This window comes from Bombina bombina, chromosome 2, assembly GCF_027579735.1.
Source record: "Bombina bombina isolate aBomBom1 chromosome 2, aBomBom1.pri, whole genome shotgun sequence".
NCBI lineage: Eukaryota > Metazoa > Chordata > Amphibia > Anura > Bombinatoridae > Bombina > Bombina bombina.
In genome coordinates, this window is record NC_069500.1 from 1,404,847,029 (window position 1) to 1,404,865,581 (window position 18,553).

Below are 18,553 nucleotides of genomic sequence, written 5' to 3' on the forward strand. Positions count from 1 at the left end.
GTCAAGACTGATACCGCATTTAAAAGTCAGTAGTTAAGAGTTTTATGGGTTAACGCCGTAGCATAAAACTTTTAACTAAAGTGCTAAAAAATACACTAACACCCATAAACTACCTATTAACCCCTAAACCGAGGCCCCCCCACATCGCAAACACTAAATAAAAATGTTTAACCCCTAATCTGCCGACCGGACATCGCCGCCACTATAAAAAATATATTAACCCGTAAATCGCCGCCCTCCCACATCGCAAACACTAGTTTAATTTTATTAACCCCTAATCTGCCGTCCCTAACATCGCCGACACCTACCTACATTTATTAACCCCTAATCTGCCACCCTCAACGTCGCCGCAACTATATTAAAGTTATTAACCCCTAAATCCAAGTCTAACCCTAACCCTAATCCCCCTAACTTAAATATAATTTAAATAAATCTAAATAAAATTACTACAATTCACTAAATTATTCCAACTAAATACTTACCTATAAAATAAACCCTAAGCTAGCTACAATATAACTAATAGTTATTATTGTATTTATTTTAACTAGGTACATTAGTTATTAAATAGTTATGAACTATTTAATAGCTACCTAGTTAAAATAAAGACAAATTTACCTGTAAAATAAATACTAACCTAAGTTACAATTCCACCTAACACTACATTATAATTAAATAAATTCCCTAAACTAAATACAATTAATTACAATTTTAAAAAATTATCTAAAGTACGAAAACAAGCAAACACTAAATTACAGAAAATAATAAAATAATTACAAGTTTTTTAAACTAATTACACCTAATCTAATCCCCCTAATAAAATAAAAAAGCTCCACAAAGTAATAAAAAGCCCTACCCTATACTAAATTACACATAGCCCTTAAAAGGGCCTTTTGCGGGCATAGCCCCAAAGTAATCAGCTCTTTTACCTGTAAAAAAAAGTACAATACCTCCCCCCAACATTAAAACCCACCACCCACACACCCAACCCTACTCTAAAACCCACCCAATACCCCCTTAATAAAACCGGCTTCGATGAAGACTTCTGCCCATCTGGAGGACCACTTCGCCCCGGCTTCGTTGATGACTTTGGCCCGGCTGGGTGAAGACTTCTCAATGTAGGGTGATCTTCAAGGGGTTAGTGTTAGGTTTTATTAAGGTGGTATTGGGTGTTTTTTAGAGTAGGGTTGGGTGTGTGGGTGGTGGGTTTTAATGTTGGGGGAGGTATTGTACTTTTTTTTACAGGTCAAAGAGCTGATTACTTTGGGGCAATGCCCCGCAAAAGGCCCTTTTAAGGGCTATTTGTAATTTAGTATAGGGTAGGGCTTTTTATTATTTTGGGCGGCTTTTTTATTGTATTAGGGGGATTATGTGTAAATAGTTTAAAAAACTTGTAAGAATTTATTTAAATTGTATTTAATGGTAGTTAATTTAGGTAATTAATTTAATTATAGTGTAGTGTTAGGTGTAATTGTGACTTAGGTTAGGATTTATTTTACAGGTAAATTTGTCTTTATTTTAACTAGGTAGTTATTAAATAGTTAATAACTATTTAATAACTATTGTACCTAGTTAAAATAAATACAAAGTTGCCTGTAAAATAAAAATAAACCCTAAGCTATATACAATGTAACTATTAGTTATATTGTAGCTTGCTTATGGTTTATTTTATAGGTAAGTATTTAGTTTTAAATAGGATTAATTTAGTGAATTATAGTAATTTTATTTAGATTTATTTAAATTATATTTAAGTTAGGGGGGGCTAGGGTTAGACTTAGGTATAGGGGTTAATAACTTTAATATAGTGGCGGCGACGTTGGGGGCAGCAGATTAGGGGTTAATAAGTGTAGGTAGGTTGCAACGACATTGGGGACGGCAGATTAGGGGTTAATAAATGTAACGTAGGTGTCGGCGATGTTGGGGGCGGCAGATTAGGGCTTCATAAGTATAATGTAGGTGGCGGCGGTGTCCGGAGCGGCAGATTAGGGGTTAATATTATAATGTAGGTTGCGGCGATGTCTGGGCAAATTAGGGGTTAATAAGTGTAAGATTAGGGGTGTTTAGACTCGGGGTTCATGTTATGGTGTTAGGTGTAGACATAAAATGTATTTCCCCATAGGAATCAATGGGGCTGCGTTAGGAGCTTTACGCTGCTTTTTTGCAGGTGTTAGGGTTTTTTTTTCAGCCGGCTCTGCCCCATTGATTCCTATGGGGAAATTGTGCACGAGCATGTTTTGCCAGCTCACCGCTACCGTAAGCAGCACTGGTATTGAGGTTAGATGTGGAGCTAAATTTTGCTCTTCGCTCACTTTTCTGCGGCTAACGCCGGGTTTGTAAAAACCTGTAATACCAGCGTTGTCTGTAGGTGAGCGGTGAAAACTGCTCGTTAGCACCGCACAGCATTAATGACAAAACTCGTAATCTAGGTGAGTGTCTTTTTTACAAACATATCTATCAATTATAAACCCTATAAGGATGATTGAGAAACTAGTGATATGGACGTTATAGTATTGTCTTTCGTACATATCGCAAGTGCAAATTTTCCAGATTGACTTTTTCCAATTTTTTAAGGCCTTCGCAATCTGATATATATCCTATTTATGTTATAAGGCCATAGTTGTTATATTCTCTGCCAAATAAAAACTGTATTAATCACACTTCTTTTTTTCCATCTGTCACCTAGTTCATAATGGCATATATAGCCAATGACAAATCCAAAATGTTTTTAATGAGATGTTTTCTGATTGGACAAAAATCAACACGTGATCCCCGCATACAAAAGCGGACCTGTTTGGAAACTGACATAGAAGGAACGGCTCGAAAGGGAACTACAACAGCCCAATGTTAAGGTTTGGTTAAGACCGGTTCAAATATATGGAAGGCTATTGGTCGCTTATATGTAATTAGAGCTAACAGTGTTTCTGATCCTTAACAAATAGCGTAATATTATGTATATGTTTTGTAATTGTTAAATAAGCTATTTAGCAATGTTTTATTATGTAAAATAGATCATATAAATGTTTGGTTTATATTTTTTTTGACTAGAGACAGTCAAGTACAAAACATTTTTTCATGATTCAGATAGGGCATGTAATTTTAAACAAATTTCCAATTTACTTTTATCACCAATTTTTCTTTGTTCTCTTGATATTCTTAGTTGAAAGCTAAACCTAGGAGGTTCATATGCTAATTTCTTAGACCTTGAAGGCCGCCTTTAATCTGAAAATATTTTGACAGTTTTGACCACTAGAGGGTGTTAGTTCATGTGTTTTATATACAGGTGAAACTCGAAAAATTAGAATATTGTGGAAAAGTTAATTTATTTCACTAATGCAACTTAAAAGGTGAAACTAATATATGAGATACTCATTACATGCAAAGCAAGATAGTTCAAGCCGTGATTTGTCATAATTGTGATGATATATGGATTACAGCTCATGAAAACCCCAAATCCACAATCTCAGAAAATTAGAATATTACATGCAATCAATAAAACAAGGATTGTACATAGAACAATATCGGACCTCTGAAAAGTATAAGCATGCATACTGTATGTACTCAGTACTTGGTTTGGGCCCCTTTTGCAGCAATTACTGCCTCAATGCAGCGTGGCATGGAAGCTATCAGCCTGTGGCACTGCTGAGGTGTTATGGAAGACCAGGATGCTTCAATAGCGGTCTTCAGCTCTTCTGCATTGTTCGATCTCATGACTCTCATCTTTCTCTTGGTAATGCCCCATAGATTCTCTATGGGGTTCAGGTCAGGTGAGTTTGCTGGGCAATGAAGCACAGTATTCCCACAGTCATTGAACCAGGTTTTGGTGCTTTTGGCAGTGTGGTCAGGTGCCAAGTCCTGCTGGAAAATGAAGTCAGCATCCCAATAGAGCTTCTCTGCGAAGGAAGCATGAAGTGCTCCAAAATCTCCTGGTAGACGGCTGTGTTGACCCTGGACTTATTGAAGCACAGTGGACCAACACCAGCAGATGACATGGCTCCCCAAATCAACACAGACTGTGGAAACTTCACACTGGACTTCAAGCATCTTGCAGTGTGTGCCTCTCCATTCTTCCTCCATACTCTGGGTCCTTGGTTTCCAAATGAGATGCAAAATTTGCTCTCATCGGAAAAGAGGACTTTGGACCACTGAGCAACAGACCAGGTATGTTTTTCTTTAGCCCAGGTAAGATGCTTCTGACGTTGTTTGTTGTTCAGGAGTGGGTAGACAAGAGGAATACGACATTTGAAGCCCATGTCCAGGATCCGTCTGTGTGTGCTAGCTCTTGATGCACTTACTCCAGCCTCAGTCCACTACTTTTGAATGGCCTGTCCCTGACAATCCTCTCCAGGCTGCGGTCATCCCTGCTGCTTGTGCACCTTTTTCTTCCACACTTTTCCCTTCCACATAACTTTCTATTAATGTGCTTTGATACAGCACTTTGGGAACATCCTACTTATTTTGCAATTACCTTTTGAGGCTTTCCCTCCTTATGGAGGGTGTCAATGATGGTTTTCTGCACAACTGTCAGGTCAGCAGTCTTTCCCATGATTGTGACTGAGAGACCATTTAAAGGCTCAGGAACCCTTTGCAGGTGTTATGGCTTAATTAGCTGATTAGAGTGGGACACTTAGAGCCTAGAATATTGCACCTTTTCACAATATTCTAATTTTCTGAGATTGTGGATTTGGGTTTTTCATGAGCTGTAAGCCATAATCATTACAATTATGACAAATCACGGCTTGAACTATCTTGCTTTGCATGTAATGAGTCTATCTCATATATTAGTTTCACCTTTTAATTTGCATTAGTGAAATAAATTAACTTTTGCATGATATTCTAATTTTTCAAGTTTCACCTGTAGATAACATTGAGCTCATGCATGATTGGCTAAATTGCAAGTCTGTCAAAAGAACTAAAATAAGGGGGCAGTCTACAGAGGCTTAGGTACAAGGTAATTGCAGAGGTAAAAAGTGTATTATTATAACTGAATTGGTTATGCAAAAGTGGGAAATGGGTAATAAAGTGATTATCTATCTTTTTAAACAACAAAAAGTCTGTTGTTGACTGTCCCTTTAAGAAGTGTACACCTGACCTCAGCCAATGAGGTAATGGGTAGTGTCTTTGATTGTATATTTAGGACCGCCTGTGTTGCAGAAAGGTATGCTTGGCTTGTAAAGCACATTTTTATCTTTGAATGCTCTTGAAAAAGACAGCTTGGACCGTTGAAACGCGTTGGGAAAAATACAACTGCTTTTATATGTTAGAGCTATTAAAGTTTTCTTTGAACAAATAAGGAACCATTTATTTCAATATATACTGTAAGCATCTTCACTTTATTATATGGTGTATGGATGCAACATTTCAGCGCAATCTTCTTAATCAAAATTAGGAGTTGAAATCCACAGATGAGCTTCTCAAAAGGATTTGGACCATACCTCAGTGATCCAGCGCCTCCTTCTACAAAAACATATCGATTCAACAGGCTTCGGGAGAGACCACCATGGGAAGCAGCGGTTCTGACACCAAAGGGGAGTAACAATCCGCATTATATATACCTTGTTTGTTTAAAAGAATAAAGAAGGAAGGTACTTTCAGACCAGTCCTGAATTTGAAAGCTCTGAACAAGTTTGTAAGGATTCCATCTTTCACGATGGAAACTATTTGGACTACTCTGCCTTTTGTTCAGCAACGTCAGTTTATGTCCACAATAGATTTTAAGGATACTTACCTTCATGTTCCAATTCACAGGGAGCATTACCAGTTTCTAATGTTTGCCTTTCTGGACAGGCATTTTAAGTTTGTTGCTCTTCCATTTGTTCTGGCTACATCTCCAAAAATATTCACAAAGGTTCTGGTGCCCTTTTGTCTGTGATCAGGGCTCAGGGTATTGCAGTGTTTCCATACCTGGACGACATCTTGGTTCAAGCTCCGTCTTTTCTTTTAGCAGAATCTCGCACTCTACGACTCTTGTTGTTTCTTCAACAGCATGGTTATAGAATCATTTTTCCAAAAATGTATTTGCTTCCTAAGACAAAGGTAACTTTTTGGGGTTTTCAAATAGAGACTCATGTAGAATTAATCTAGCAGAGCAGATAAGGTTGTAATTGGCGTCAGCTTGTCTGAAAGTCCAGTCTCTCTCTTTTCCCCTGGTTGCTCTATGTATGGAAGTCCTAGGTCTCATGATTGCAGCTTTAGATGCAGTTCCATTTGCACATTCTCACATGAGGCCTCTTCAGCTTTGTATGCTACGTCAATGGTGCAGAGATTATACCTTAGCTGTCTCAAAGGATATTTTTGGATCCCAGTACAAGTCAGTCTCTAACTTGGTGGCTGGATCATCTGTTTATTATTCAGGGAGCTTCTTTTGCTTATCCTACCTTGACTGTAATCACTGCAGATACAAGTCTCTCAGGCTGGGAAGCTGTTTGGGATCCTTGGGAGGCGAGGCTACTAATCAATGTTCTAGAACTCCATGCAATTTTTCTCTTCAAGCTTAGCCTCTGTGGAAAAGGGAGTCTCATCTCCATTTCCAGACAGATGTCACAGCAGTAGCTTATATCAACCATTGGAGTGGGGGGCTAACTGTTCCCTGCAATGATGAGGTGTTTACGATTCTCACATGGGCAGAAACCAATTCTTGCCTAATCACTGCAATTCATATTCCAGGAGTGAACAAGTGGGAGGCAGACTTTCTCAGTCGTCAATCTCTACATTCAGGGGAGTGGTCTTTTCACCAGTATGTGTTCAATCAGATTTTTGATCTTTGGGGTTTCCCAGAGATAGATCTGATGGTCTCTCATTTTAACAACAAACTTCCCAGGTACTTTGCGAGGCCCAGGGATCTTCAAGCAGAGTTTGTGGATGCTCTAGTATGCAGATCTAGGTCAGATGTCCAGCTGCCTCTTCCTCTGCAATCAGACATTCTGTCTTAAGGTACGTTTTTCCATCCAGATCTCAAATCATTGAACTTGGTGGCATGGAAATTAAACGGTTAGTTCTTAGACATAGAGGTTTCTCTGATTCTGTGATTGTAAACTTGTAATTGGAAGATTTATCATAATGTCTAGAAGACCTTTATTTCTTCGTGTGTGGGCAATGTTTCGTTTTTCCCTGTCATTCTTTCATATTTCCTAGGTTTCTGCCTTTCTTACAAGAAGTTTTTTTTTATAAGGGCATATCTGCCAGTTCTCTGCCCTCTCGGTCTTGTTTCATAGGAAGATTGCTAATATTCATGATATTCATAGTTTTGTTCAGGCTTTCGTTTGTATTAAACCTGTAATCAAGCTAATTTCTCCTCCATGGAATCTTTAGTTGGTGTTAAGGGTTTTGCTGGCTCCTCCTTTTGAACCTATGCATAAGGTGGATATTAAGCTACTTTCTCAGAAGGTGTTATTTATCTTGACTATTTCTTCTGCTAGAATTGTCTGCTCTTTCTTGTGATCCTCATTTAATTTTTCATCCAGATAAGGCAGATTTGTGTACTACTTTGGACTTTTTTGCCTAAAGTTTTTTCTTCAGATAATTTTAGCAGAGAGATTGTTGTCCTTTCTTTGTGTCCTAATCCCAAGAATGCTTCAGATAGATCTTTGCATAACCTGGATGTTGTTAGGGCATTGCAATATTACATTGATTATACTATGGACTTTAGACAAACTTCTAGTTTGTTTATTCACTTTTCTGGTTCTAGGAAAGGACAAAAGGTTTCCGCAGTTTCTTTGGCTTCTGGGTTGAAACTTTTTTTTTTCAAAACAAGCTTTACTGATAGTAAAATAGCATAAGGCAATACACATAATCTGAAAACAATAAGGTTTCAAACATATTATAAAATAAGATTATAATATTGAAGGAATACTGTGTGTTTGAGAGTACTCTAGTAGATTTTTTTTTTTTTTTTTTAAAAAAAAACAGATTTTTATTGAGGTTGTGCGAGAACAATACAACTTGTTTGAAACAGCATATCATAAGACAGACATAAATGATACATTTCAATTTAACTGCTTCTATATAAATACATAAAATTCACATTCTGGGTAATGCTATACAGAAACTGGAACCTCTTTTTCTTTTTTACATAATCTAAACACGATGTGTTTACTCATTTGACACTAGAGGCAACTCTTGTACCTCTTGTAAATTGCAAGGATCTCTAGAAGAGGAAAATGGCTAATTTGAGTAGATCTATAGGCTTCAAATAGGTTAGCAATTGACATTTTAAGTGATATCAACGATGAAGGCGTCATTCCTATGCTTAAGTGCTATAATGATATATGTAGGTATGTTATAATAATTGTTATGGATGCGGTATAGAAGAGAAAAACCGCTTAGGTAGTCCTCCACATATTGGAGGCACATTATGTTGGGGGGGGGGGGGGAAGGAGGTGGTTATTTAGAGTGCGGTGGAGAGACAAGATGGCTTATAATACAGTAACTCACACGTGAGACGAACTTCAGTAGTGCTCTCAGGAGCATATGGGTTACTAAGGGAATGACAGAAAAGGGTTAGTGTCATACTAGGCTGTTGAGCGGTTTGACCTGTTAGAGCTGTAAGGTCTAAGTCTTTTGTGAAGCTATGATTCATGTAGGGTTTTATGCGCAGGGGGACCATAAGTAAGAGTAGTTCTGTGGGTCCAGCCCACTTAAGTGACGTAACAAATGGTTCACAACAAGAGTACACACCCTCCTATAACAGCATTTGCATTAACAACTTATTAGGTTTGCACAATATTTCCCACTTGGAGATCAAACGCAACACTGCTGACTAGTTTCAAGGGCAGACAAAAAAATAGAGCTGGGATGGCTGTACTTAAACTAAAATCCTACGATAGCTGTAACTGACAGTCATAGACATACATATATATATATATAATCACAGGAACATATTGGTTAACAAGGGAGAAAATAAAAGTGGATTAGTTACTCATTGAGCTAGAGGTATATCTGACATAATAGGGCCTAGTTCTGTGCCCACAAAAACTACCCTGATTCCTCATCATGTTGAAAGTATTGCAAGTTATGCCTCACGTAAACAATAACACACAGGCACTATATCAGCTGAAGTGTTGGTGTAGGGAGAAAGATCTTCCAGGCACCCTCCAATCGCTTTGCCACGATACATAAGCATATCTGTTACGTCACAGTCATGCAGGGTAAATTAAAGATAAACCTCATATTTGCTGTTTTCTCTTTTTTCCTTTTTTTTTTTCTTTCCCTTTCCCTTTCTTTGAGTATAGGAGCAGTAAAACATAACAGAACGTGAGATTGCTCCTGTTACATAAAATATTAACATTAAAAATGTAACCATGTAAAAATAGGTCAAGTAAACCAGATACAAAGAGTAATGGTATAGTAGTTAGACTCTCTGTGAAATAACTATGTTTAAAATTATAGTTTGAAATATCATGTGTAGATAGTGAGCCATCCACACATGAAAACATGCTACTTTTAATCTCTTAAAAAACTTTTTAGACTCTAGTAGTGGGATAGCTATCACTTAAAACCGTATTATAAGGCATACTGTATATACTGAGGGAGAGGTTTGTAAAAATAAAAAAAAAGGTCTCCAAATAACGGTCTGTGTTATATAGTTGTAAGCAACAACCTAAGGTAATTCAATAATAATATAAGGATGACTAACACAGTGAATAAAAGACATAGTTGGGTCTGTACATCTGAGAAACCAGCTAAGTAAGGTGGACCAAGAGAATGCTGTATGTCGACTAACTATTAAATGCAATGGCAAGTAATCTACTTCTTGATGTAGGCTAGTAATTGCAAATTAAGTTATAAAATCTTCCTCGCTTATAGATATAGCTAAACATATAAGCCGCTATAGCAATTAAGTCTTCCATAGTCAGGCTAAAATGACTACCTGGTTAGAGAGAGATAGATGCAACGCCACAATTTGAAGCATATCTAATAATTAGGCATTATAGTGTAGATAGGGGGTATGGCTTTTCCACAACCTTGGACTATTTATACCCTGCTGCCCAGACACGGGCCCTATGTCCAAACAACAGGTAAAGCAATTATATGTATAGGTGTGTAACTCAAATAGTTATTCACTAAACCTCCCTGAGCTATTTGTATAATATGTTTAATGCCTATTATGCTAGAAAGGAGACCTGAGTTAAAAGACTTAAGCTAAAAGACAGTCTGAGCTAAGAGAAGTGAGCTAAAGGGTCTACTAGTTTCCCCTGACAATGGATTGTTATTCAATATTACCTAGATAAAACATAAGAATAGAGATTAAAATATTGAGAAAGGCTATTCTGCAGCAGAGTGTGCTTAGGTTAATAGTCTGTCAGTGACCATGATTCTCAGCAAACATAAAGGGCTAAGAATCTTGAGGGAGGCAAAGGTAATATAATGATAAAACACAGAGATTTGTGGTGTACAAGTCATAAATAAGTCATGACTCCCCTCTAGTGGTGTAAAGTGGTAATTACATCATCCTTCCATGAATATTATGTTAAAGTAAACAGGTTAATTGCAACACATATGTACATTCCTATCAAATAGAAAAACAGTAACCAAATGTTTAACTATAAAAAATAACTCCCCATTGATCAGCTTCTGAAAGCAAGAAAAATGTCCAGCAGTGTAAGTGTAAGTGGCAGCGAAAACAATTATATAATAACAACTGTTCCGCATGAGATAACAATTAAAATGTGGCATAACTGTTCAGGAAAGTTTCAGGTCCGTGAATCTTCATGTTGAGATAGCCAGACTGAAAAAATTTTCGGCTGTCAGTAACAGACACTTGCTCAGTCCAATCAACCATACCTGTGTAGATTTTCTCTGAGAGAGGGGTTATTGCTGATCTAATCTTCAATCCGTAGAGACTTTTACAATCAAGAGTGTTAAACAAGCAGTAACTTTAACGTATCATGTGCAGCACACAAATCAGTCATATAATCCTGACAGGCAGGCATAACTGTGCGGTGTTAAGAGGGGTAGAATGGCCAAGTCCAGGGGTATGTTGCCGTTGGAATCCAACCTAGTAAGTGACCAGAGAGAGAATGACCTCAGGGAGGTTGTCAGGAGCCGGCTAACCGATACCCAGCTTGACATCAACTTGCCTTGAATTTCAGACATGTTTGCGGTCTGTAAAGTTAATGCGCCCCATAGCTGCAGGTAAAGTTGGAAATAAGATCTGAATGTCCCCAAAATCTCACTTGGGGTAATCAGCCGTCTGTTTCTCAGAGAGGTGTTGGTAGACTAGTTGCAGCACGGGGTTCCTACATGAACCATGCACCCAAATCAACCCCTGGCCAGGTTGGGGGGTATGTGTGAACAGTGATTCCTTTATGTCGCCATGAGGTGCGTCTGTAAGGGAGACCTGCATCTTATTAACGGAACTTAACTCTTCATTGATTTCGTGTCCCTCACAGTCTGCTTCATCATAGCGCCACGTGTAGTGCCCAGGCTGTAGGGTTAAAGATGGCGACTGTTGCGGATCTGTAACATCTTCCTCCTGTAGCTTATACTCGCTGACGGTTAGGGTAGTCATATCAGAAGCACTAGCTATAAGAGGCTTAAATGCCTCAGTCACAGCATCCAAAAGAGCATTGTTGTGGCTGTCTAGCAAGTCTATTAGCTGAGTTAGAAAAAGCGCAGCCATGTTTTTCTGTGCTCAGGGTCACGTTAGAAGGCAGAGAGAAGGAGATGCAAAATTCACGATGTTGAGCACTGCAAAGTTCCACCAGCAGCATTCAAAAGATAACAGCCAAATTATGCCTCCTCGATATAGGTAGAAGTAAGGAGAATATGCTGGATAACCTTGTAAAATTATTGTATAAAGCAGGAGCTCATGATATATGCGACCAGCTCCCCTGACAGTTGGCTCCGCCCCCCCTACTCTAGTAGATTTAATACCTTAATAGTGTTATCACGTGCTTCTCTAAGGGGTACAAAACCCACTTGATTGGGATGTATAGGTTGGAGGAGAAATCTATTGATTCTGGTAGCGATAATTTTTGCGTAGAGTTTGATGTCCATGTTTAATAATGATATGGGGCAAAAATTGGCGGGTGTATCTGGTTGCTTTCCAGGTTTTGGGATGACCAAAATGTGGGTTTCTAACATAAAAGGAGGGAAGGGGTGCTGCTGATCCGTTCTATTAAATATTAAGCATAATTGAAGTAATAAAATTCGGGCAAATTTTTTATAATATTGAACTGTAAAGTGTCTGGGCCTGGGCTCTTTCTAGTAGGCAATTGCTTAAGGGCCATTGATATTTCTGCTGTAGTAATTGGGGCTTCCAGTTCTTTTTCTTGGGTTTCGGTCAAATGTGGCAAGGGGGTCTTTCACAAATAGTTTTTGACGTTATCATTTGTGTCAATGGAGGGGTAATCTGTTTTTAAACTATAGAGTTTAGTGAAGTTTATTTTGTATTGTGAGAGGATTGCTGGCGTGGTGTTCACTTTTTTATTTGTAGGCGTTTTTAGTTTATGGACAAAGGTTTTCAGTTTTTTAAGTTTGAGGGAACGAGCCAGGAATTTCCCTGCTCTATTGTTCTCAAAATAGAATTTTTGCTTAGTTTGTAATACTAGGGTGTTGGCCTCTTGGATTAATAACTCGTGGATTGATTTCCTAGCTTTTTCTAGTTCGGTGTATATATGGAGGTCTGAGGGATTTTTTTTATGCTCAAACTCCAGCTTTTACAATGAGTCTGTCAATTGCAGGTATTGTAGTCTGGCCATCTTTTTAACATGTGCCTGTCTTTTGATAAACTCGCCTCTAATATAACACTTATGGGCTTCCCATACTAAGAAAGGATCGGTTCTGGGAAAGAATTAAACTTAAAATATTCTGAGAGAAGTTTTTCTATTTCAGCTTTAAAATCAGGGGCATTTAGTAAAGTATCCTCCAGTTTCCAGAGGAAAGTACTTTTTGGTGCAGATGGCCACTCAAGTTGTGAGAATACTGCGGAGTGATCTGACCAGACTGTGTGTGATATTTTAGAAGATATAATATTAGTTAAACCTTTTTGGTTTGTTATTAAATAATCGATTCTGCTATAAGAGCGATGTGGGGACGAGAAGAAAGTGTAGTGCCTTTGTGTAGGGTGTTTAAATCTCCATATATCAAACAAAGTCTGGTCACACATAATTTTCCATAGCTGTTTGACTGTGCTCTTAGAGGTAGATGGATAGGGGTTTGTAGTATCTATATTCGGTTGGATAGGCATATTAAAATCTCCACCGATATAGAGTGTCCCTTTCGAATAGTCTAGGATTTGGTTGAAATTTTTTTTTAAAAAAGGGAAGCTGTTTAGTGTTTGGGGCATATAAATTTACAAGCGTCACTGGGGTACCATACAATAAGCTGAAAATGCACAAAAACCTGTCCTCAGTGACTGTGTGTGTTTGAATATGAGTGAAGGGTATGTGCTTGTTTATGAGAATGCTTACCCCATTTCGCTTTTGATTAGATGAGCTGTGATAGTGTTGTGTGTAGTGATATCCTAGGTATTTAGGCTCCTTGGACTTCTAAAAATGAGTCTCCTGTAGGAAGAGGATGTCACCCTTTTTCCTGTGGAGATCTTTAAGTGCAATTGAGCGTTTCTGCGGTGAGTTTAATCCCTTGGTATTTTGAGTTATTAGTGTAATGATTTTATCTTTTGGTGCCATTTTTCTTATATTGGGTTAGATATAAGAGAAGCTGCTTGCTCACCTGTGTGCGAGTATAATATAATGTGTGTACTTCTGTAACTATGAAACAAATAGAAAACAATAACTGGTTCAACAATAAACAACAAACATATAACATTGCCCCTTGGGATCGCCCAGGAGAAGTTGGTGAAATCATTCTCATTAAGACAAAAGAATGAGGAAGATATAACCATAAACTCTTGGAGATGGTAACCAGCTCCTTAAGTGAACTAGTATTATCTACTAATTTAGTCCACTGTAGTGTATAAGAATGCTTTTCATTTTGTGCTCATAACGCAGGATTGGTTAAGCATATGCGTTATGTGCCGGGGGTAGGGATGTGGATGGGGAGGCAAGGGAAAAAGGGAATAAAGACAAAGATATTTTAAAGGCAGTTTGTGGCAAATCTACAATTGGTATCTCACCACCTTCTGTGACCTGGTCCTTCTGGTGGGCAATAGTCCCGTACAAAGGTCAGAGCCTTTTTTTTTCTTTGAATTTCCTCAAAGACTTTGTTGACTGTAGTAGAGAAAAGGAAGGGAGTCTCTCAGATCATTTCACTTATCTGGTGCCGCATGCGTGGCTCCAATGTGGCCATCGGCCTGCCTTTCTTCGGAGTGGAAGAGCTCTGAGTGTGAGGCTTGTTCTTAGAAGAGGCGTGGGCCTGCTGCCATTTCTCTTTTTGTTGTTTTGCCCTTTTGTGGTCTGGTTGGGCGGCTGGGGCTTGTTGTTCGTTACATTCTGGCGGATCCAAGTCCAGAGCTCTGCAGAAGGCTGGCATATCTGAAATGGATTTGCATGTCAGTTTCTGGTTCTCATGGAGAAGATATAAGTGAAAGGGGTAGCCCCATCTGTACAAAATTCTCTTTTGTCTTAGTAAGTTTGTTAAAGGGTTCAATTCACGTCTTCTCTGAAGTGTGCGTGGCGAGTGGTCAGCATAAAACTGGAGAACCATACCTCTGAAGCGCACTGGCTGGTTCTTCCTAGAAGCATTCAGCAATTCCTCCTTCTCCCTAAATTGCCTGAATTTGATGACAATGTCCCTAGAAGGGGTCGTGTCAGGTGGTCTAGGCCTCAGCTCTCAATGAGCCCTATCCCACTGTTTACTTTCTGCTGCGGGGGACCCAGTTAAGTGTTGGAAGAGGGCTTGGAGATATGTTGGTAAGTCCTTAGGTAGGACAGATTAAGGAACCCCCCTGATCCTTAAATTCTTCCTCTGGCCACGATTCTCTAAATCCTCAATCTTATCATGCAGCATGTCTAGAAGAGAGGATTTTTGCACCGCCTGTTCTTGTAGCGAGGTGACAGCTTCACTGGTTTGTTCTGAGGTGTCTTCCAGTGCTTCAACTTGGAACCCCAATGAGTGTATGTCCTGTTTGAGTTCCTTCATTTCTTCTTTTATACAGGATCTGATGATTTCTGCTATGTCCTATTTGGAAGCTAAAGAAGAAAGTAGTGATGTTGGAACTTGTGTCATGGGGTCCCGTATGGGTGAAATTGGGCTAGAGGTGCTAAGTTCTCTATCCGGCGATGAAGGCATATCTGGATCAGAAGCTGCAGATATTCTCATGTTGGCTGAAAAAAGTTTTTCACCAAGTGGACTTTTGCTGCTATTGACTTAGGGAATTTTGCAGGCTTTATTTGCGTTTTAGCCACCATCTTTATCTTTGGTGTAGACCTCGTGGCCTTCCTGTGGAGTGCACAGTTCTAAAAGTGTGATGCCCAGTAATCCTATGATGTGTGAACTGTCACCTTAAAGCAGCTGCTGGCTGCTCTACTCCTTGCTTAGTTATAATGTAAGACTTACCTCAATCTCAAAGAAAGATGATTTATTTAGTTGGTTGGGCTCTAAAGTGCAAATTCCTCATTCACTGAAAGGAGCCTCTCTCCTGCTTTATCTCCGTAATTTTTGTTTGAAATACTCTTTTATTGTTTATTGTACTCACTCGGCTGCTGACACTGGGCTCTTTATTATCTTTATTTATGTCCTTTGTAACTTATGTGCTTGCTAGCCAATGTTAGCCCTGCGATCTGCGGCCCACATGCGCCTTTCTCTTCCGATTCTGTCTAGTCTTCAGAGGGATGTTCTCTCTGCAAGGATGAAGGTGTCGGAATCAACATGTCCTTCGCAGCGACAGCTTTCTCTAAGTATACCGGCTCCTCTGATGTCTGCACTCTTGATTATCGAATGGTTGATCTGAAGCTGCTGCTGCAAAAAGCTATCTGCAAAGATAAAATGTCGGCTCCAGGCTCTGACATCGCGGGTCTTGTAAGCCTCAGTTAGTTCATCAGCCTTCCTCCCCAGCACTAGGAGATCTATGTCGGCATTAATTAATCCGGTTTGAGCTGTACTAACAGTGGATCTCAGGAGCTGTTGTTACGGAGCTCTGGGTTTAAGCAGCCATTACTGCCGCGTCCAGCTCCGCCCCCCCTAGGTTGAAACTTTTGATTCACAAGGCTTACTTGAAGGCCGTTCAGCCTCCACCACAAGGGATTACTGCTCATTTAACTAGAGCCACCAGCACTGTATTCTTTTAAAAACTTTATTATATCAGACGTCATGGGATAACTATTGAGCTTAGTTGCAGTTAAGTGAAAAAGTGATCAACTTGGTTACAGATGTAACCAAGTTGAACACTTTTTCACTTAACTGCAACTAAGCTCAATAGTTATCCCATGACATCTGATATAATAATATTATTATATTTTTTTGAGAAAGTGGTTATTCACTTAGGCAAATTAAAATGAATAAAAATGTTTCTATTTGACGATAAGCATATAGGAGACATGTAACCTTTGCTTTCTTTTTGATCAGTAGTACCCCATTGTTTTTAATGTTATTACTTATATATTGTTTTTTAATGGTGAAGGTTCATGACCACTAGGTGGCAACCTCAGGGCCCTGTGAGGTCAGTTTGGCGCCACTGAGAGACTATTTAAGTGTAAAATAGTGACCACATTAATAGCATGACTAAGAGGTGAAAACCTTGAAACTTTGCAGATTGTTCCAATAAAGTTTTGAAAAGAATACAGTGCTGGTGGCTCTTTGTGATACACATATGGATTTGGAGTAAGGCAGCAGTACTCAGCCTAACCGTGCACTAACAGTGATTACCAGTTTGGTGCTGTGAACCCAACTATTGACTTTTTTTTTATTTTTTTTGCTCATTTAACTAGGTTAGTGGCCACTTCCTGGGCTTTTAGGAATGAGGCTTCAGTTGACCATATTTGCAAGGCCGCTACTTGGTCTTCTTTGCATACTTTTACAAAATTCTACCATTTTAATGTAGTTGCTTCTTCTGAAGGCAGCCTTTGGTAGAAAGGTTCTTCATGCAGTTGTGTCAGTTTGAATTTTTGCTTTTTTGATTTATTTTAAGTACATTTAAAAAAAATATTGGAGTTGTGGATTTAATTTCTCATTGATTTTTTTTTAAAAATCCCTCTACTAATGTTAATGGATTGTGGACTCTGCATTAAAGAAAACATAATTTATGCTTACCTGATATATTAATTTCTTTCATAGTGGTGAAAGTCCATGAGACACCTATTTTTCTAGGGTTCATTTTTATTTTGTTTGAGTACATCTTTTTTCCACGCTCCTTTTTATGGCTCTTTTTTTTTTGTTAACCTCACTATACTTGGCTATACCTTAGACTGCGAATGAGGAAAAAGGAACGCTGAGTCTTGGAGTGGATGAAATGAGGTTTTATTTAGGAGCAGGCTTTATCAAACACATGGTAAGCTCCTTATCTTACGCGTTTCGCGCATGGGCACATGCGCTTCATCAGAGATGTACCTTAGACTGGACTCTTGGGGTTTGGGAATCTTTGCCTCCTCTTAGTAATAGAAAAGAGTAATTCCCCAGGAGTAATGGATCATGGACTCTCACCACCTTGAAAGAAATGAATTTATCAGGTAAGCATAAATTATGTTTTTATTCGGATGCCACAGAAATTAAAGCACTTGCCAATTGTATAATAATGTTTCATGTCAGAACCAGGAAAACGTACAATAACAAACTTCTTTAATTTAATTTGAAACACTTACCACATACTATAGTTAGAGATAAAACGCTGTGACTTGCCGTCCCTTTGCACTGTCACTGCATCAGACAGAAGCGCAGGCACGTGGGTTAGAGAGAGTTTTTTTCCTTCAAACTTCCTGCTTTCAAACTTTGTGCTCTAATTAGCTCTAATTTTTTAAAAAAAGTACAGCTGTATTTCTGTAATCCTCTGCTGTGCGCACTTCTAAAAGGCATGTGCACGTTTTTGGAAAAAGGTGTGCACGCGCACACCTTAGAGGGAACAGTAATTATAGTGCTTTCCAGTCAAACACCTGCATATACCTTTAAACCCTTCTTACATATATATATTTTTTAATATTTATATGAATCATTTTTATCAGATAGTGTATATATGAGTGTAACTGTTTATTTTAATGTATTTATGTTCTGTTTAGTGCACATTTTGTTAAGCCCTAATCCTTTACACGAGGTCTTCAGTCTCACTAACCCGACAAGCGCAAATTTATTTTGGTTGCATTTACTATCCACTCGTAATACCATGCTAAATTTAGCGTGGTTGTGATATTGTTATCGTGACTCGTGCTAATGAAAGCACGCCACTTGTAAGCTAGCCCAGAGACAGACCAATAGGGCAGCAAAAAATATAACATTTCAATAATAATTCAAATGTATGAAAACTTGAGGCATATATCTTCAACAACATAACCTTCTGTATCTTAAAATGTATATATTGTTACAATTTTTCTAGAAAACCCCCCAGTGAAACTTAAATGTTTCTAACATCAGGAATTATATTCTCCCAATTGCAACAAGACATATTGAGTCTATTCTTGTCTAGTTCAAATCTCACATTTATTAAAGGGATGTGAACCCCAAACTTTTT